Below are 22,902 nucleotides of genomic sequence, written 5' to 3'. Positions count from 1 at the left end.
ATTAGGCCATGGAGAACTTTGCATTTAAATCAGTTTTACATGAATCCCGAGGGAACACTTCGCGAATGTACCTTGTGAGACTAATTGCTGATAAATATTCTATGTGAGATTAATTGAAAAAAACAATCCTTTAATTTTATCTAAAACATTAAATAAAGACTGGCAAAAATATTTTAGACAAAACTTTAACTGCTATTTGCAGTAGCTATTTTTGTGTTATTATTTCCTATATTCACTAGTTACTGTTTGTTACTAATGTAGAAGTTTTTACAAATATTTAAATTAACTCAAATATTTTTTGTCCTAAAACAAACATACATAGGAATATCTTAACAAAAAGTTATCATTCTTTCTCACACTTCTGATTCTAAATCAAGCATATTAGCCTTGGTTTCTTCACTGCATACACATCAATAGTTTAGTTTACGAAATCTTCAGTAGGATTAGTGCCGTGTCGTGGAAAATCAGCGCTTGGCGCGAGTGTATACGAAGGCACCCCCGTATATATTAGTGAGGTCGACGGACCAGCAGCGAAAGGTAAGAAAATTTTTAAAAAGTAAACCCTGATTTTCCTTGATTTTGAGCACTTTTCATTACTTTTTTCCTTTCATTTTATATATGAGCACACGCCCACATCGCACTTACTTCGGCGCCCTGGGCCGTCGCCCCACTTGCCTCTCCCACATGGCACGGCATTGAGCAGGATCTTCATCACCTTCAATAGCAATCTTTCACTTATATACTAGTATTATATTGAAAAATTCTATATAAATCTCTAACCCAGGAAGGATAACTGTTCCTCCCTGATCCCTCTAAATGACGCCCTCTCAATCTCACCCTTTAACTGACTTATTTTTAATTAAAGAAAAGTGTGTTTACTTTAACAATCGTAAAACACATTTACGTCTGTTACTTCCGATGCGAGAAATGGGATTTAGGCGCTCTATTTCAGATAATGCAAGAACTGTACATTTTCAAGAACTGAAGTCTGCTGACATCAGAGATCATATAGAATGATCGAAAGATCTTCTCTATCTTTCCTTTCCTATCTCAATCTGTGCTAGTGCTACCTACTAATATATAATATAGGGCGAGAGTATAGTACCTACTAAAATACAAACCTTTCTTCAACAGTTAACAATATCATGTTCTGTCAAACTCGGTCATAGCGTTAAAAAATACAAGTTTTATTCACTATTTGGTATCCTATCTTAGATGCTACATGTTTAATATTTATATAGAATAGGTCTGCGTCATTTATATGTATATTGATAGATCGGATTTTGTCTGCTCGTGCACGGAAAGAAAAGCAAATAATTGGGTGAAGTAATTTCTACATTTTGTGACTGGAATTTTTTGAGTTTCTCCGAGGGGGAATGAATTTTCTTCGGGAGGGGGAGATCCCCTCGGGCTACCCCCTGAATTCATCCCTAATCAGAAGGCACAAGAATTACGAGGGAAAGCTAACAATAGTATACGAACGTTTGGAATCGAAAATCGATAAGGTCATGTAATCACTGACCATAAAAGAATCTTTAGAATTTGGGAGGAATAAATAAAAGATCTGTATGATCAGAAGAATCACCCCAAAGATATTGCGATCGAAGCAGATGAAGAGCTGGATGACAGTTTTCCTTCCAGACGTGTTTTTTTTTAGGGGGGGGACTACCCCCGGAGCTCTAAGAGTGCTCCCGTACGAGACCAAAATAATACGTCTATAATATAATAATTAATAAAATAGTACCAGAAGTGCCCCCCGGAATACTATGTGTGCCCCCGTAACATTTTTTCTGAAAGAACGACTGGTGGAAGATCAAGAAAAAGGACCCAGTATATTGAAAAGTAAAGTAGTACAAGAAATCAAAGACATGTGAAGGAGAAAGGACTAGCTCAGGAGAATAATACTCCCGGAAGTAGGAACGAATAACACAGTTCTGATTGGTTGGCCTTATCCATTTCTTGCCACATTGCATTCAAATAGCAGAAATCAAATGAGAGTCTTCGCGGCTAGCGTGGGCTAGCGCTTTATGCTAGTAACGAAAATCTCTTTTGGCGTGAGTTCAAACCCGGCCCGAGGAAAGTTTTTTTTTACATTTTTATAACAGTTTTTAAATTAAAATAATATGAAAATAATACTCAAAAATGTGATTTACTTACTTTTGTGTAGATAAGTAGTAGTAGTAGGAACGGGTTAGAAGCCCCGCAGGGCTCGTTTTGTTCCCCTTGTACTCCAGGATATAAATTTTGTGATCAACTTAAAACAACTGGCTAGGATAGCGCGAAAAACAGCTGGCTAGAGTAGCGCGCGAAAAATGTACCTCCGTGAGCATTACTCTCCCGAGCGGATCTTAAGGAGAAAGGCCACTGGAGTCGACGACATACCGGTCAATTTGCTCAAGGAATTAGGAGAAAATGTAATGAAAGTACTGACTTCACTTGTTAACCAGATCTACCTGAGTGGAGAATGGTACAAAGGAATTTCTTGATGTTACAATGATTGCATTGCCCAAGAAAAAGTAATTAAAGAAGTACAGCGATCACAGAACCATTAGCCCTATTTCCCACACTGGAAAGATTAATGCACGTTTGCAGAACAGGCTGCTGGAAAGTAAGATAGAAGAGATGTTAGAAGAAGGTCAGTTTAGATTCTGGAAAGGAAATGATGTCAGAGATGCTATTGGGTTGATGAGAATAATATCATAATCGAGTTCTTGATGTAAAGGAAGAGTTGTGTTTGTGGTTCATCGACTGGCAAAAAGCTTTCGACTGGGTCAATCGGACGAAACTTTTGAAGAAGAAATCGGAGTTAACTGGGGAGACCGACGACTCATTCGAAACTTGTACATAGGACAACGAGTGAAGTTGCGCTTGAATGAAGGAGAAACCAGTAGTGTGGCCATTGGAAGAGGAGTCAGACAAGGATGTAGAGTGTCGCCCCAATTATTCAATATTTACAGTGAATGTTTAATGAAGGAAGCATTAATGGAAATGGGAGATTTCAAGATTTGAGGGCAGATCATTAGCAATACCATTTATGCAGATGATACGGTTATTATAGCTATAACCAAAGAAAGACTACAGGAGATGAATTGACACTGGGAAACAGTATATATGGAATGGAAATCAACATCGAAAAATCGAAAGTCATGAGAATATCCAGTGGAAACGCATCAGAGTAGAAAAAGATAACTTGATGAGATCGATAATTTGAAGTATCTGGGAAGTATTTTGACAAGAGACGCTTATTGCATTGAAGAGATCAGGTCAAGAATTGCCATAGCCAAAGAAGCATTCAACAAGAAAAGATCACTCATAACTAGCAGACACAATATTGGAACTAGGAAGAAGTTGGTCAAGTGCTATACATGCAGCATTGGACTGTATGGTTCAGAGAATTGGATATTACAGAAGTTAGAGAAGAAATATTTAGAGAACTTGAAAATGTGGTGTTGGAGGAATAATTGAAAAGAGAGAGAGAGAGCAACAAACGAAAATATTTTGAAACGGATAGGAGAGAAGATGACACTTTTAACTAGCATCCTTCGTAGGGAAGCTAAGAGGATTAGACACATCTTAAGAAGAAATTGTCTTTTTCATACCGCCATAGAACGAAAGATGGAAGGAAACCGAGGAATAGGAAGAGGAACACGAATGATCAATGCTTGGGGGGGGGGGATTGGGAATTAAAAGAGGAAGCTGAATATCTAAAAACGTTGAAGAAAGATTTCCAGGCCTAAATCTAAAATTTTAAAAAAATACCAATTAGTCCCAGGACCTGCCGAAAGGCAGAATACTTAATAATAATAATAATAATAATAATAATAATAATAATAATAATAATAATAATAATAATAATAATAATAATAATAATAATAAATATTCTCTGGTAATGAGAACAAATCAAAAAGCAAGCACCTTATAATTTGCGATGATTCATTGAATCTTAGTCGATGGTAATACGCGTATGTTATACTTCATAGCCTGTTTTAAATAAATCAGTGAGAACTTCACTCGCGATTATAATTCAAAATTTTGTCTGCCATTCGATAACAAAAGATGGCGGCAATGTGCGAATATGTACCAACTGTTCACTGCCATTTTGCGCATTAGCATGCATATTTTTTAATATCCTCAATTGTTTTGAGCTCCAGAATATACTGAATATAACATTTGTATGTATTATCATTACTATGTCTTGACTTAAGTTCGACTTCAGGATTGACTTAATTAGTTTCCTTAATTGCTTCAAGTCTAAATGTGGAATCAGCGTTCAGAATTTCACCTAAATATGAAATAGTATGACTTAACTGATAAGTTCCTGTAAACAATAGTTTCAGTCTTCATTAATCTATAAGAAGTCAACACTGAGAAAAATGTATGTGGCATAAGTAAAATCGCATGTTGCATTTGTAAATCCTGTAGTTTTTGGACTTAACGTACAACAAACCTATAACTGAAAACGCATGCTTTATAATACTTTCTGCACTCGTATAAGTGTTCCATCTGTACGTACTTTCCGTATGAAACAATATATGCGGTCAGGATCTCACATACAAATGGACGTATATAACATATAGTTGACGAAGGTAACATACATATATGTGTGTAATATAAGGGAGACGGTTAGATTTCAGACATCCTGCAACGACATGATGTAATATCTAAGGGCAGTGTCTATGTAGCATACGGGTAACGTATGCACCATACTGATTTCTGAGTAAGCAAGAGGATTCCGTATATTTACACAATATACCGCTGTATGGAGAACGGATTTTTCTCAGTGTAGAACATCAGATGATAGTGGTGTAAAAGGCATTTTTCGATCTTTTTCAGTTCTTGGGCTTCACTCGCGAATTCGTTTTCCATGGTAAGTCCTGTTTTCATTTGATTTAGGAGCTCTGCAAAATTGTCCTGATCCAATATCAACTTATTGCCAAATACATTGTTCAGGTGACAATTTATTCGCGTAAATGGGCCAACTTTTGTGGCACTTTGTTGTCCATTTAGCTAATTATACGCTCCAGCTACTTCAATTTCAAAATCATCTCTCGTGCAGATGCTAAATTAGGCTATGACTAAATTTGGCTTTTTGTGTCCGGAGTATGACTTTCTTTGATATGCATTATTCGTACTTTACTCATGACGAATATACGTATCATCTGATATCACTGCCAGCCTGTTTCGAATACCAAACAAGTCTGTTTAGAATGTCAAAGAGCAATGAAATTGAGATGTTCCAAACAAGTTCTGAACTTTACAAAATGCCATTCAAGGAAAGACAATACTTTCAGCGTAATATTAGAACATCTTTATTTAACAAACATTTCACTGAAAATCCAAAAAGAATCGGTTTGCTCAGCACCAGCTACTCCGTTTAGAAAGAAGAGGGCTTGTCAGAGTGTATAAAGAAACATTTCTTGGAATTTTAAGCATAGGAAAATCCAAAGTTGAGTATGCTGCTAAAATGATTATGGAAGAAGATGAAGAGATGAAAGAGTAAAGATGTAGCAATCGAGTGACTGAAAGGATGAGTTTGCTCAAACAGGAAATTTAAAAGATCAAATTAAAGAATTCAAATGACTGGAGAGCCACTATATTTGGAAAACACATCTGGAAAAAAATATTTACAAGCTTACTTAATTGTAAGCAAAATACGTGAAGAGTTTTTTTTTTTTTTAAGAAAACTAAAAAATATTGGACAAATGTCGGTATTCGTTGTATTATTCTGTTTTCGATCAGTCTTCAATCTAGATATTGGCAAGATAAATACCGATAAGTGCAGTAAGTGTCTGACATTAAAAACCTTGAAACAAGCAGAAACAGACCCCTATAAAAAACGAGAACTCGTTCCTTCATATAGTGTGCATAATATTTGGGCAAGTCACTTTTTCAAAGAGTTAAACCTGCTATCTGAAGGAACTTTGTTCTCATGCAAAATCAGCCTTTGCCAAAGACTGATATAAGTGAACCATATTATACCTACCAAATATGGTAGGTCTATTATAAAATACACATTGGGGATAATATTTCAGACGCCGGAAAGATCATTGAACAAGGACACGATGTTCTACAGATGGCTAGAGACATCACAACCGAGGCTGCTATTAAGTAACTTCCTGTCTGAATCACTTTCTCAGCAATCTAGTAAGTGAAAAAGTGAGCAATGGGATGGAACTTCAATTTGTTTCTGACTCTTGTGTCAGACAGAAAAAAAAATCACACTTAAACAATTTAAAATCAGAAGAAACTTCAGTTTGAGTTTCTTCGTACTTGGACACTGCTATACGCCAGTAGATGGGTTATTTGATTTGGTGGATAAGAAAATAAGGAACAAAGTAACTATTCTACATCCATCCGAAAATGATGATATTTTCTCAACAATGGGAACTCTATTTACGACTGCTGATATACAATGTTTGTATTGAAAGAAAGGATGTAAAAAGTATTTGAAGATAGAAAAGAGATTCAAAATAATCGAGGCCAAAGTTTGGAATTTCCTAATTCCTTATTCAACAGGTAATATTTAAGTGTGTAGTGTTCTGCTACCAGCACAATCCATAACATTTCCATGACATTGAAGAACAGGATATTTTTCCTCAAGACTATGAATTGTTCGAACTAGGCCAGTTCGGCTAAGGTGTCAGATGTTAGAAAGCTCCTTCTTGCTATGAGATATCAATGGAAACAACTGGATGCCTATAAAAAAGCTTTAGGAGACTAGCCTACAGACCATCATGATGATGTTAACGTTGATATGGAAGATCACATTGAATTTATGAACGATTTGTTATAATAGATTTGAAACCAAACATTTGAATTGATATATTAAATTCATATCTCATATATATATATATATATATATATATATATATATATATAATGTGTGAAATGTGTTAATAATGTATGAAATACATGGTACTCCAAAAACATCTCTAATCGTAATTGTATTATTGTTGGCAAAGTGTGCAATTTACAAATTTATTTCCAAAACATTCTATTGTATATTTTAAGACTAATATTGTAAAAAGATACATTATTCTGAAGTAATGTTAAATGATATGCGTAAAAAATCCAACAATGTTTTTTTAATAAAGAAAAAACATTGAGGAACACAAAAAATGAGAACTTTTTTTTATCTTGCTGTAAAATTTGCAAAAAAGTAAAATAAAATAGCAGGTTATGGAAACACACTATTATACTCAAAGTCTCGTTTCTCGTTCGTCCAAGATATGGCAGTACTAAAGTGATAAATTATGTGCGAAGGATTGTTGAATATGCAAGTATACTACAGTTTTCGTTATTTGTAATAGACATTGATGGGAATCAACTTTATGATTAGATAAATTTGATCTCGATTCCTGTGTACAGACGTGTTGATTAGCATAATGATATGCACGATAGCGCATGGAAAGCTGAAGTTAACGGGGCTCGAACTCCAGATCTCCAAGTCAAAAATTTAAAAGTGTTTTCCGAAAGATCAAAGAGAAACTTAAAGCAATGATTTTAATATATAGAGAGACTTTAAGTTCCAGTTTTTCCCCAAAACGGTGTAACCAGAGCGCTAGGAAAATGTAGGTGCGTAGTTAGTCCGAACTTTCAGTATAGAAATCGCAGAGTAATTTCAAAAAATGTCTACCCTGACAGCACAATTACATAGCAGGCATATGTCTATCATGTTCCCCCAGGTACACGGGAATGTGCCTTATGTCACTATAAGAGAGGAATCACATAGATGGCAAGTGAAAGTCACAGTCTATGTCTGCCCCTAGGCACGTGCCTGACATATACCTGGGAAACTTACCTAGAATGTTCTAGGTATGTTCTTCCCCATACCGTAAGCGAAAATTACTCCCGCAAAATATGTTAAATCGCCTTTGTGCGTAATTTGTTTACATTAAGGTGGATCACATGGATGGCAAGTGAAAGTCACAGTCTATGTTTGTCCCTAGGCACGTGCCCAACATTTACCCCCTGGAACTTACCTAGTATGTTCTAGGTATGTTCTTCCCCCATACCGTAAGCGAAAATTACTCCCGCAAAATATGTTAAATCGCGTTTATGCGTAATTTGTTTACATTAAGGTGGATCACATGGATGGCAAGTGAAAATCACAGTCTATGTTTGCCCCTAGGCACGTGCCTGATATATACCTGGGGAACTTACCTAGTATGTTCTAGGTATGTTCTTCCCCATACCGTAAGCGAAAATTACTCCCGCAAATTATGTTAAATCGCCTTTATGCGTAATTTGTTTACATTAAGGTGGGTCTAAAAATACTTTTAAAAAGTAAAAAAAGAGTGGGTGGGCCGGAGGTGGGAGCGAACCACCAATCCTTTAATTACTAGACTCGTGCTTTTCCGACGTGGCCACAAAAGCGATGAAGGAAAGGTCGCTTGTAGAGGGATAAAATTCCTTGGGGACTTTTTAATTTGGCTAATCAGAGTGCTCTTGTAGCATTGTATATTCTACGATAACCGTTGGGATCAGATAAAATCCGCTCGCCATGTAATTTTATAACAAAATGACGCGTGTCTCTTTACTTTATTTCATTGTTCTTCCATATTCACTTTCAAATAATCGGCGACAGTTGGCATCTAAAAATACAATAAGAAAATACAATACTTTAACCATAACTACGTAAATAATTAACTGTTTACATATGTATGAAAGATTCATCTTAATTTTTATTCATCAGTTAAGTCATCTCTTTGTTTTAAATTCGTCTCCCAAATTTGATACACTTGTTGTTTCTTTTTTCTAAGCGATTGTGTACTAGAAGGACAGAAACTGGAGCAGAAAGCGCGAGAAACCGTTACATGTTACCGCAAATGCAAACAGCTGACTATCATTCCTGCGTGGCTGCAGATATCAATTATGTGTCATAAGTATTTGAAAAGGTATGCACCTGAAGGAAGTACCTCGAACATGAAAGATATATGTCCCAAGTGACAACATAAAAAACAAATGACTATCACAGTGCGAAACTGAGCCAGGCACATAAAAGCTACATTTGTGGTACATAGTCGCAAATATCAATTAGGTGTAACAAGCACCTAAAACTCGAGGTAGCTGAAGAAAATACTTAGCACATGAATATCATATGTACCAAGTGTCGGGTACCTAAAAAGTAGCTGGGACACCTAAATGGCACATGTCTAGCACATCTTGGTCTGTTAGGGCACATGCTGCAAAGCTGAAAGAGATATGATCTACTAGTCTGGTACTTATGAGACTAGCTGTGCTATCTTAGATGCAGCAAGTGAATTTTTATTATTTAAAAAAATCAATTGCTAAATGAATCAAACGTCTTTCAATAAAAAAAAAAGAATGAAGAAGAATAAATTAGATTGATTAAACTTGAAACTGTCAGCTCAGCTTGTTTCTGAATATGCTCATGCTAACATAAAAAGATGATATACTGAAGGTTGGAGGGGATAGAACGCTAAAACTACTATGCAGTTACATCTGAACTTAGATAACAGTGATAACATTTATTTTGAGAATTTAAAAAGGAATAAGAATTATAAATTAATTAACAAAATAACAATGACATGGATCTCTATAAAGATTTTTAAATGAATTTTTTATTAATTTAAAATAAAGTTACAATTTTTCCAATAGGAATATCTCAGCAACCTAATCCTGCTGTGCTAATTACAATTTGATTTTAAGTTAAATTAGATTTTATTCACGAAATCTGAAGGATTTCGGCTTCCTGTTTGTTATATTACTATTATTCTTATTATTTTTACAACGTACTTCAAACTCAGAGAACTTGCAGGAAAATATTGTTTTGAAACTTTAGGACGGTTACATTAAAAAACTGAAATTGATTCTAGATCACCAGGATACTAATTCTCTGTTTTCATGATTTATACCTAGATATAAAATAAAACAACACAGTAGGAAACTACTATCATTTAAGCAAATATAAATGTACTCATTAAGCACAAATGTTATCTATGAAGGTCTTAAAAAGAGAGTTACTAAAGTAGGAGGTAGGTAATTAATTTTGAATTGATAAAGTCGTGATTTAGATGATAAAGATGAGAACTATCAAAATATATAAAAGAAGATAGGACAGATGTGCCCTTATAAAACCTTAATGTTTACGCATTTGTCTCTCTGGTAACTTTATAAGTAAATATCTACATATTCAGCATTTAAAAGTAATTGAATCACATCAAAAATAGAAGACATTCAAAAATTTTTATCATATATATATATATATATATATATATATATATATATATATATATATATATATATATATATATATATATATATATATATATATATTAGGGTGGTCCAAATTTATGAGGAAAATAAATTTAGGAATTTCTTTTTCCTTGGCCTCACCCCCTAAAATGGTTCCATATGTAACCAAATTAAGCCAGGAGAAAAATTAGATCCATTGAGTAATTTTAAATGGTGCTCCAAACGACCTAAAATTTTGAATGCGTTTACAATACATAGTGTACGGGGAAAAGCTGGAATAAACTCTCGTAATTTAGAAACTGCACAAGGGAATAAAAATATATCTTGGATAATGGAATTAGAGGAAGAGGCCAACCTAATCTTGTATACGTTATCATGGCGGCCGTCTTGTAAATTTCCCTCGGTTGCCCCCTTTGAGTATATATATATCGGGTGTTGCAAAATAAGTGTTACAACTCTTGGGAGGTGACTCCTGCCCTGAGACAAGAAAAAAAGTTCTCTTGAACTTTCGGTTATCGAACATGGTTTCGGATCTACAAGGTGCCGAAAGCGTGAGAGTATGAATTTCGGACGCCAATAGTTCGGAAACTATCCAACGTAAAGACGGCGGGTAAAAAATTCACTGAAGAAGTCATACCTGCTGTATTGAATTTTGCATGTTTCACAATCCTACTATGCACGCGCAAAGGATTCCCCAAAGGAACGTAGGGAGTCCCGGATAATCTGCCAAATGAAAATTGGTCTAAATGGATATGAATTGATAGGGTTTCTACCAGGTAACAATAAATTGTTTGTATTAAGTCGATATCTGGAACAAATACAAAATGACGGACACCTACATGCCCGTTGTGTGTGGTTGCATAATCGCCAGGTATGGATGCCGGCCAACAGTGAAGTTCTGAGTATTAAGTGTAGCGAATTTGTACTCAAATCACTGGCGGATCCACAGGGAGGGCGGAGGGGGCAACCGCCCCCTCCAAAGGTTTTTAAAAATTTACTTCCAGCATTCACCATTGGGAAGGTCTTTTTCCGTTAATAGTACTAAATACAGATATATTTGAAGTGTGATTACTTCTGCCCCTAGTTCCTTGAGGCGATCACCATAAGTCCCAAAGGAGCAAGAATATGATTCACTCGTTGGACGAACAGCTGTAGGAAGGAGGGTAAAACTTTGAACTAGAAAGGTATATTTTAAAATTGTGTCCTAGAAAAAGGATATGGAAATGGAATTCGGGGCCCGAAACTTCAAGTACCTTCACTTTGAGTAAAGAGAAACCGAGAATCTTCAGCGCTCTTCACCGAAAGCTCTCTGAATCTGAGACTTTTCGGTTGGTTGATTGATTGATATGTATTTATGTCGTTTGTCAAAAGCGATGCTTTACAGAACGATAACTAGAGTTTAAAGTTGAATCTGAACCACTGTAGTGCGTTCGATGCTCACTCACCCGGAATCAAACCAAAGACAGTGCCGTGCCTTTCGGGGGCGAGCGGGGCTACGGTCCCGGGCGCCGAAGTAAGGGGGCGTAAAATTCGGGTGGAAAAAAGAAAAGAAGGAAAAAAGAGAGGAAAACTTACTTGGAATATTTTAGATCAACAGCAGTATTTTTCAATCTAATATTTAATTTCACCGAGGTCAGATTTATATTTGTGCACATATATAAAATGGAAGGAAGAGAAGTAATAAAAATGTTTTCAAAAACAAGGAAAGCAGGATTTATTTTTGAAAATTTTCTTATGCTTTGTGCCAACCATGGTAGCGCTTCGCGGCTAGTCTAGTGATCTCACTTATATGTACGGGGGCACCGTCGTTTACTCTCACCCCAGGCGCTGATTTTCCACGGCACGGCACTGACCACAGAACCTCATACATTAAAGATCAAAGGTACGTTCGCTAGCTACTAGATCAACAAAGAGAGCCGTGATTTTTGGGGTTCAACGCGGAAACATTAGGAAGGGACCAGGAATTAATTGTGGCTTTTAATGGCATTTCATTTTTTTCTTGGGAAATGACACAAGCTGTCATTGTAATTCATATATAAAAGACGAAGTCCTAAGTGAATAACTTATCATCGCACAGGCCAAACTGCTTAAGCTAGAACTTGAAATTCCAACAGTAGTTAAGATTTGTGACATAGGGTATCATTAAGGAAAGATTTTTTGGAAATTCGAAGAAAGGAAGGGGAAGTGATGTGGAAATTATTTTAATAAGATGGCCATCTCTCCGAATCCCTTAATGTTAGAGACTTGAAATTTGGTATTTGGATTTCTTATTTAAAATAAATTTACAAGCGTTTCAACGTTTTTTGATACTTTAATACAATGGAGAAAACAAGAGATAGGAGGAAAAAGGGACACGGATTGCAATTATTATAGTAAGATATCGATATCTAAGAATCTTTGAAAGTTAGAAACATGGAATTTAGTATATGGACTTCCCACTTAAAATAATTGAACACGAATTTCAGCCCTTTTGATATTTTACCTAAAAGGGAAGAAAAGGGATGGAAAATACAGGGTGCGGCACGTAAAATCGGCCCGTCGTAATATTCTGGTATATTGTGTTTTTGGCAACACTTAAATAATCTACCTTCCTACCAAGAGATGGCGTGTCGAGGTCGGGTCGACTTACGTGACCTGCAGCAGTCACGTGCAGCCGCAGCCAGTGAAACTTGTCGAAACCAGTTGAGAAAAAGGCCTCGTTGTGTTAAGCCGGGTGAGTGTCAGTGTGTGATAATGCCGTATTCGATACCCGAGCGTGTTGCCATTGTTGAAGGGTTCATTCTCACTGGATCTTTTGTGAAAACAAAGAATTTGTTTCGGGAGAAATTTCCAGGACGTTCTGTGCCAGCAAAAAGCACCATTCAGGAATTGATTGAAAAATGGCGGCGTACAGGATCGGTTCAAAATGCTCCCAGGAACAGACGACCATCTGTCTGCACACCTGAATTAAAGATGCAGGTGGAGGAGATAATGACAAGAAGTCCTCGAAAGTCAACCAGGAGATTGAGTCAACAGGTTTATGCGAGTGAGAGAAGTTGCAGACGTGTTTTAAGGGGACTGAAGTTAAAACCGTACCGGATAAGTGTTGTACAAGAACTGAAGGAGCCTGACCTGCAGAAGAGGGTGCATTTCTGTTCATGGCTGTTGAGCAATGTTGTGGCCACCTCGGTTACCAGACTTGTCCACGTGTGACTTTTACTTATGGGGACTGTTAAAGGGAAGAGTATACGAAACAAATCCACACACAATTGAAGAACTCAAGACCAGGATCCAGGATGTCACCAATAGCATTACAACACAAGAACTGACAAGGGTATATATGAATCTCCTCAATCGTGCTCACATGTGTGTTGAAGTGGGCGGAGGACACTTTCAGCACCTGCTGTGAAGGTGAGTAGTCATATTCAATACATTACATTTCATTTATGTGTTGTAGTTAATCATATTCAATATATTACATTTCATTTTATGTGTTCACTTTACGGGCCGGTTTTACGTGCCGCACCCTGTATTATTATAAGATGTCCATATCTCAGAATCCCTTATGGTTAGAAATATAAAAGTTGGTAATTTGATTTTTTATTTAAAATAATTCAAAATGTATTTGAGCGGGTTTCTTTGCCACTTAACGTAGAAGGGAAGGAAAAGAGGTGGAGGTGGTTCACTAAAATGCCTTACGAGGTGTTTGAATTTCATGACAGAGTTTCACCTCAATTCAATTGTATATGAAAAGCACAGAAGGAAGAACGCGAAATATTGTGTCACAGTGTCACGTAGGAGCATTTGCAGCGGCGCAAATCTGTCTTCAACATGGGGGGGAACGGGTAAGACCGTTCCCATATTTTTTAAAGCGATATTCAAAATATTTGTGACGTTGCAAAACAATGCTGTGTAGGGTTCTGGAGAGCAGAGTTTTCTTGAACATTAGGAGACAGGCATATTTGAGGCTTACTCTGGGGGGGATCATCAATTTCATCTCACTTTCCTTTGTGGCAATCGGACACAAATCATCACATTTCTCCCCAAAAGACAAATTTCAAATCGGATTATTGGGGTGGGGGTAGTTCCCCCAGTTCCAAGATTGGAGGGGCGTCCTCCTCATGCCCCCAGATTTGCGCCAGTGAGCATTTGCTATATTGTGCGAGCTGCGAGGCTGTATAACGAGCAAATTGGGGGTCTCAGGGCAAAGCTCCACCTTGGCGAAGGCTAGTATAATATAATTTTATTGTTGTTGTAGGGATAGCTATAATTATACTATGTTTCGTGGCCCCCACAAATATAGAGATAGATGAATTTTTTTAATCATTATTGATGCATACTGGTATATACTTTTGTTATCTACTTTTGTGTAGACCGAGCCTTCTTTTTTTTTTCAACTGTTGTCCGGCAATTGTTATTCAAAATATAAATTATTAGAGCAAATTGTACACTCTTTCGTTAAAATGAAGGCCATCGTCAATACAGTACTTTCTTTTATGCAAGTGCTGTGCAAGACAGTGCATCTGATATATTGCAGTGACTATGTGTGAAGTAATTCATGTCACCGCCTCGCTTCCAAAACGGAAGTGTGTACTTAATTTAAATTTACAGAAAGTATATACTTTCATATAAAAAAACAATACAAGTTCGGGTCCCAATATGGAATCTGGAAATCAGGTTTACACCCCCTCCCTTTCTTGCAAATTAGAATTCTGGTCATCTTGAGGCTACGTTCATCTTCCAGGAAGCGAACCGTCCCTCCCAAACGATCCTTCTGGATCCGCTAGTGACTCAAATGCTCTAGAAAGACATCTGGAGTGTCGGTAGAGAACAACAGATGAAGCAGGGTGATTCACATGTGTGGAAACATGTATCGAAAAATGCCCAGAAATGCACTTATACTAAGGAAACGTGAGTTCAAAGCGTCGGAAATGTAAAAGTTAGCGTCAAGAACATGAAAGCCACTGCCAATTCACCAATAATATTCCTTTAAACCGATGCAATATGATCTGCACGGTTGCATACCAATAAGGATGCAACAACTGAGACCAGGTTGAAATTGTGCAAGGGGACTCACTAAGAAACTGGGTAAACTAAATGAATGTCACTAGTGGGATCGCATGATCGATATTGAAATGTGGCCAATGTGTGTGTTGATATCAACATATAGCTAATTTACAAATGTCAACATGTCCCACTACTGCTGAGACATCGTCCCACGTGCGAAAACTAGGAAAATAACGTTGTACATTTTGCTATTACATCTGGTGCACTTTTTGGTAGAACGTAACTAAAACACGATGTATCAATGTCCCTCTTTGTTTGGGACATTGTCCCACAGTCAAAACATATGAAAAGAAATATGTTAATCCATGGTTCAAATTCTGATAGAGCGTGAAAATAACAAACTTGTGTCATGTCCCACGCCTTCTGGGACATATGACATACTCGAAATATATGAAAATGCCTCCAGAAATTCGTATCTTACACACAGTGCACATGCCAAGACAAAGACGAAAATGAACCAATTTGGCACATGTAACACTACTGCTGGAACACGATACACATGGAAAATAAAACGACATCAGAAATAGGAAGAAACGTCTTAAAGCACTGACTGCAGTAGAAGTAACAAAATGAAACATACAAGCATGTCGGGAAACTGTACAAGAGCGCTTGCCAAACAAAGTGCGTACTCCTAAAAAAAATGAATACAGAGAAGGTGAGGCTCCCTCAAAGCCTAAGGGCTAGAGCGCTCGCTTTCGCTCGCGTGGTAGCAGTTTCCAATACTACTGGGAGCCCACGGCCTCAGATTCAAGACCCGAGTAGTTATTTTCCTACTTTTCGCACGTAGGACGGTGTCCCAGCAGTAGTGGGACATGTTGACATTTGGAAATTAGCTACATGTCGATATCAACACACACATTGCCCACATTTCAATATCGATCATGCGATCCCACTAGTGACATTCATTTAGTTTACCCAGTTTCTTAGTGAGTCCCCTTGCACAATTTCAACCTGGTCTCAGTTGTTGCATCCTTATTGGTATGCAACCGTGAAGATCATATTGCATCGGTTTAAAGGAATATTATTGGTGAATTGGCAGTGGCTTTCATGTTCTTGACGCTAACTTTTACATTTCCGACGCTTTGAACTCACGTTTCCTTAGTATAAGTTCATTTCTGGGCATTTTTCGATACATGTTTCCACACATGTGAATCACCCTGCTTCATCTGTTGTTCTCTACCGACACTCCAGATGTCTTTCTAGAGCATTTGAGTACAAATTCGCTACACTTAATACTCAGAACTTCACTGTTGGCCAGCACCCGTACGTGGCGATTATGCAACCACACACAACGGGCTTGAAGGTGTCTGCCATTTTGTATTTGTTCCAGATATCGACTTAATACAAACAATTTGTTGTTACCTGGTAGAAACCCTATCAATTCATATCCATTTAGACCAATTTTCATTTGGCAGATTATCCGGGACTTCCTACGTTCCTTTGGAGAATCCCTTGCGCGTGTATGGTAGGATTTTGAAACATGCAAAATTCAATACAGCAGGTATGACTTCTTCAGTGAATCAGTCTTGGGAAGTAACGTAACGCAAGTAACGTTTCCTAGTAACGCGTTACATTTTTTCCAAAGTAACTGTAACGGTAACGCGTTACAAAATTTTAAGTAACGTACCTGGTTTGCGTTACTTTTTTCGCGTTACATTTCGGATGAGTAACTACAATATATGTATATTTTTTTGTCGGAAACGAATGTTTCTTTCCTGTAAGTGAATTTCTCAGAATGAAACAATCGAGCATGAACTACGTATGTCAGTGACCGACAGTCACAGACACACAGAGAAACAGATAAGTTCGTAGTGCCACTTGCTGTTTTTGGAAGATGAGGACAGCCTTAGGGAAATCACGTGTACTGATTGCAAGCACCTAGAAGATTTTGTCGTAGATTTTGACAGCTCCAAATCAATACATTCAGTGAGTGAACTAGGAGTGCAAGGATACCTCTAATCTATTTTACTTTGATTGGTGTTGTTTTTATAAAGATGGAGAACGAAAATATTTTACCGTTCGAACATTTGAAAGAATATTTTTTCTTAAAAGCCGAGGTTGATGGTGGTCAGAATTTAAAAGTAAAGTGTCTGAAGTGCCGCGACGGGAAATATTTATCAAGTAGGGTGCCATAACAAAATATGTACAGTAAGGGGTTCATATGAATAAACTGTGTTCTGATTAGCAGGCTACTTCATTACTAGAAAATAGTTTTTTGATGGTGTGTAATATTGAAGTTCTTTTAGATCAGTTTGCTTATCCTAGAGTCCCGTTGATTATAGAGTTTGAAACTAGCTTTAAAAAGCATGTATCGATTTTAGAGTTTCTGCCAAGTTTTGATTCACTCCCAGTTCATGTGTTCTCATTTTATTAGTTGTAGTGTAATGTTTCTCTATATTCTGCAGTTTTAGTTTTACATAACAACATTGTTATTATCATATAATTAGTTTAGCAGAATAATAATAAGCAACCATTTTTTCTAACGCATAGGGATGAGCACGAGTCAAGCTAAAATTCGACTCGACTCAAATTCAAGTCGAGTTTCGAGTCAAGTCAAAGGTAATATCCTCGAGTCGAGTTCCGAGCCGATTCAGTTTTTCGCGTCGAGTTTCAAGTCCAGTTGAGTTTGATAAATGGCTCGTTCGTTTTAACTCGTCTTGAAATCATAGCCTGATTACACTGAAAAACGAAAGCCATGAGAAATATAAGATAAACAGTAATATGGAATACTTTTAGTGTTGCTCATGAGAGGGAACACTGCTCTCATCTCGTCTCGTCTCGATAGCGAGACCACAAGAGATATTTTATATCAAGCTCAGCTCGGTTCGGCTGGGCTCAACTGAGAAAATGACTCGAGCCGGCTCACTTGGGGTGAACCATCGGCTCGAGCTGGCTTGGTAGAGATGAGCCGCCTGCTCAGTTCGGCTTAACTGAGCCGAGGGCTCTAGCCGAGTCGGTTGGGTGAGCTGTTGGTTCGGCTCACTTCACGGTTCAGGTCGATGGTGAATGAGCTGTGAACCGAGCTGCTCGAGTCGTTGACAATCCTAAACCCGGGACGAACAATTTGAAGATATTTGGCCAGTGCCCTATAACTTTTAATAGTGTTTGGCTCGAGCCCGAATACTCAACCTGGACCCGCAACCCAAATTCAGAAGCTCGTGAACAACGTCCTTGACTCCTAGACTTCACGACTACCAAGGTTGGCAATCAACTAGTTTATTAGTATTCAAATACAAACCGCCTATCTTTCATTTTTGAGTTGACTTTAGTTTAGCGTCCCGTTCAGCAGCGAGGCTATATGAGACGTGGACCTACTGATTAACGTGTAATCCGAACCACATGAGCTCCCGCCGGGAATCTTTCATTTTTATATACAGTGCTGTTATAATTAATAATAATAATAATAATAATAATAATAATAATAATAATAATAATAATAATAATAATAATAATAATAATAATAATAATAATAATAATAAGTTTTAGTAGTAGTAGTGTCATTGATAATAATTATACTGTCTGTGTAATATACTTGAAGAATGTACTCGAAACTACACACCGAATTTGGCTCGACTCGACTCAAAACTCAACCCCAATTCGAGTCGAGTTGGAATTTTTCGAGTCGAGTTTTCGGGTCGAGCTCAAAGATGTCTGTTTCTAGTCGAATCGAGTTTCAAATAAAACTCGCTCGTGTCCATCCCTACGAGTAACGCAGTATGGCATTTTATCAATGTTACATTATATGAAAATGTTCATATATCAAGTAAAAATTTGTCCTTGCATTTACATAAAGCGATTCAGAACGTGCAATAATAATAATAATAATAATAATAATAATAATAATAATAATAATAATAATAATAATAATAATAATAATAATAATAATAATAATAATAATAATAATAACGGTAGTAATAATAGTACGAAAAATTGAAGTTATAATTTTTTCACATTTTTAAAGTTTCGGACCTAAAAGTAACGCGTTAGTAACGCGTTACTTTCGAAGTAAAGTAACAGTTACTTTTTTGAGGCAAGTAACGCGTTACTAACGCGTTACATTTTAAGAGAAAGTAAAGTAACTTGTAACGCGTTACATTTTTACAAGTAACTTACCCAACACTGCAGTGAATGTTTTACTCGCCGTCTTTACGTTGGATAGTTTCCGAACTATTAACGTCTGAAAGTCATTTTCCCACGCTTTCGGCACCTTGTAGATCTGAAACTATGTCCGATAACCGAAAGTTCAAGATAACTTTTTTTTTGTCTCAGTGACAGGAGTCACCTCCCAAGAGTTGTACCACTTATTTTGCAACACCCGATATATATATATATATATATATATATATATATATATATATATATATATATATATATATATATATATATATATATATATATATATATATATATATATATACAGATGGTGATCAGAAAAATGGAAACACCTGAACGAAATTGCAACTTACCAGATTAATATGGTGTCGGGCCACCTTTCGCCTTCAGAACAGCCTTGATGCGACGTGGGATGGAGGCATAGAGGTCGTGCATGGTAGCAAGTGGAATTTTACACCATTCCTCGTGCAGGGCATCGGCCAGGTCTGTGAGTGAGGATGGAGGTGGAAATCGTAGCCGGAGTTGTGTTTTCAAGATGGACCACAGATGTTCAATTATGTTGAGATCTGGGGATTGGGCGGGCCAGGGGAGGTGTTGAACTTCATCCCCATGTTCCTCAAACCACGCTGCAACAACGCCAGCTGTGTGAATGGGTGCATTATCATCCTGGAAGATGGCGTCATTGTCCGGGAACAACATCCGGACCATAGGATGCAAGTGGTCTCCTGAAATTGTGACATAATCGTTGGCAGTGATTCGTACCCTAAGTGTGTCCACAGGACCCAATGAAAACTATGATATGGCGGCCCACAGCATCACCAAGTTGCCGCCATGTTTCACAGTTGGGCGGAGACACTGCAGATCATAAGCTTCTTTGAGCGTTCTCCACACATAAACACGGCCCGTGGTTGGGAATAGGGTGAAGGATGATTCATCCGACCATATCACATGTTTCCAGTCCTCAACGGTCCAAGTTGCATGGTCGCGGCACCATTTGCGGCGTGCGAAAGCGTTATGGTCTCTGATGAGCGGTTTGGCCCGTGCAACACGACCCCGTAAGTTCATGTCATGTAATTCGCGGCGGACTGTGATTGTCGAAACAGGGTGGGGGAGGTGCTGATTGAGTTCCTCCGTCACTTGCTCCGCAGTGGCACGACGGTTCTGCGTGACAATGCGCTTTAATACCCGGCGTGACCAGTCACTCATGATTTTCTTCCGCCCACTGTTCCGCTTCCCCGATGCGGTTTTCCCGTGTGTTGTGTAGTCCGTCATCACCTTCGACACTGTCCCACGCTACACACCTAACACAGTTGCTACTGCCGTCACACTCACTTCACATAACCGCGTACCAACAATTTGCCCTCTATGAATATCTGAGAGGTCTATCATTTTACAATACCTCCGTCCGCTGCAGCCACTAGACACTGCTGTTCTACTGCGCCTGACGTAGTATGGAGACCGACCTAACACACCACCGCCAGCGGTCTGGCGCTGCGGGCGCCACGACACCACTGGCAACCCATACATCTGACGTGTTGCCAACTATAGGTGTTTCCATTTTTCTGATCACCAACTGTATATATATATATATAATATATATATATATATATATATATATATATATATATATATATATATATAATATATATATATATATATATATATATATATATATATATATATATATATATATATATATATATATATATATATATATATATATATATATATGTGTGTGTGTGTGTGTGTGTGTATTAGGAGAAGAATTAAACTTACTGTTTATTTTTTTTATGTAAAAGCAACAAGACAATACTGGTCATTACGACCTATCATTTTACTCGCATCTAAGTATTTGCGTTGCGTTGCAGTACACTTTTTTTTTTTTTTTTTTTTTTGCAAAGGCTAGTACAGAATTACTAGCTAGGACACTATTCGATGAAGGATGTGCAATCGCAATTTAATTTATCTTAGCTCCAGGGGTGGAGAAAGTTGCACAAATTGTGGATTGCCATCCCCCTGGAACTATATTTCTGAGAAAGACATGAATTCCCCAAGCGAAATCTTCTGAAATCGCCACTGCCCTCAGTACAAGGCCTACCATTTCTTCATAAATCTACTTCTATGATCATTTACCAAAGACGACAGAGCATGTTTGCAGACTGATGTTTGATGAAGTTTTGCGCTTGTTATTAATTACAAGGATGTTTTTGTTTATCATGTGAGGTTAACAGGCAATAACTTTTTCCTTTGAGATATGAGAATAATTGTTTGATAATTACATTTGAGAAGTTAATATGTACTAAGGATTCTTTAAAAATATTCATGAGAAGGTATTTCATGTTTTGTTTATATGATGTTACTTTATTTGATACTTGCTGTAATAGATTTTTCTTCTTTAAATAAGCATCAACATGCTCTAGAATTCGTACTTGTTTACTTTTGGCACATCACTAGAAAGAATTGTTGAAAAATAGAATTCTTTCGTTAATTTTGTTCGTATTCTCTATTAGATTTGTTCTGTGCGACGTGAAAAATCGCACTTGGCATGGATAATATTCAAGGGGGACACCACAAGTAATTGTTAAAAAATTACAATCCTTTTACGATTTGTGTATAAATACGTCTTCCAGATCTATACCATAAAAACTACAGTGCAAGAAACAAACCCATCTGTGCTGGGTGGCCACTTTAAAGGACGAATGCTATCTAACACCAAGTGAGGGCAGAGTAAGTCGGTGGGTCTGCGCGGGGTGTGTTATTAATGATGAGATATACGCGTAAGCGAGGGTAGTGGAAAGCAAGTTTCAGTAGCACTTGCCGTGGTTTCATATTAGTAACGCTCCCCTTGTAGTAACAAAATACAGCTTGTTACTGTAGTCCACTGTGAAGAAATACATCGGCAGTGGAAAATAGCATCTAATAGAGTCATCTTCATATGCACTCATTTATTTTAGGGGGCCACGGTGGCTCAGTGGTAGAACGTCCACCTCTGGTGCATGGGGTCCCGGGTTAAAACCTTGCTCCCGCCAAGTGAACTTTGTGGTGGACAATCACCGTGTACGTCGGTTCTCCCGTTTCCTCCCACTTTCTTCATTCCACCATTTCACTCATTTCTCATAATCACCGTCTCCTTTAGCCTAACCGGCATAACCGTGAGATGTAAAACTCAAAGATATTTTTTTTCATTTATTTTAACCCTCGTAAAGCACTTGTAATGATTTTACAGTAGTAGTCCTACATTTGTAAACCTAAAATACAGCTGTGCTGTTTTGTATATAACTCTGTCGCCTGCAGAAATTTGTTCCTTATAAACATATCTTTTCATGCAAAGTAATGAATTTTACCTGCACCAAAACTACACCAGCATCCTAGAATTTATTCACATATGTTATTCGAAACTTGTTACGTATAAATTCAACCTTTCTGCCGCAGAATAGGTCCCAGCATTTAAAGACAGATTACATTAGGTGAGGGTAACTTAGGTTGGTTTAGTTTAGTTTCGGTTAGGTTCAATACTTTTGGATC

At 37.4% G+C, this 22,902-nt stretch overlaps 1 protein-coding gene across 2 annotated transcripts in view; it reads left to right on the top strand.

Moving 5' to 3' along the window:
• Window positions 1-21,345: 21,345 nt before the first annotated feature.
• The window catches only part of mTor (serine/threonine-protein kinase Tor), a 144,408-nt gene continuing 142,851 nt past the window's right edge, over window positions 21,346-22,902 (top strand). Inside the window, exon 1 of one of the 2 annotated variants that reach the window (XM_081736855.1) lies at window positions 21,346-21,595. The gene's annotated coding sequence lies outside the window, so the exon portion shown is untranslated. Of the gene's footprint in view, window positions 21,708-22,902 lie in introns of both variants that reach the window. The other variant, XM_081736854.1, reaches the window with a different exon arrangement.

The sequence above is a fragment of the Thermobia domestica genome, chromosome 13, assembly GCF_964235325.1.
Source record: "Thermobia domestica chromosome 13, izTheDome1.hap1.1, whole genome shotgun sequence".
NCBI classification, from domain to species: domain Eukaryota; kingdom Metazoa; phylum Arthropoda; class Insecta; order Zygentoma; family Lepismatidae; genus Thermobia; species Thermobia domestica.
Note: the sequence above shows the minus strand (reverse complement) of the source record. Positions and strands in the feature narration are given on the sequence as shown.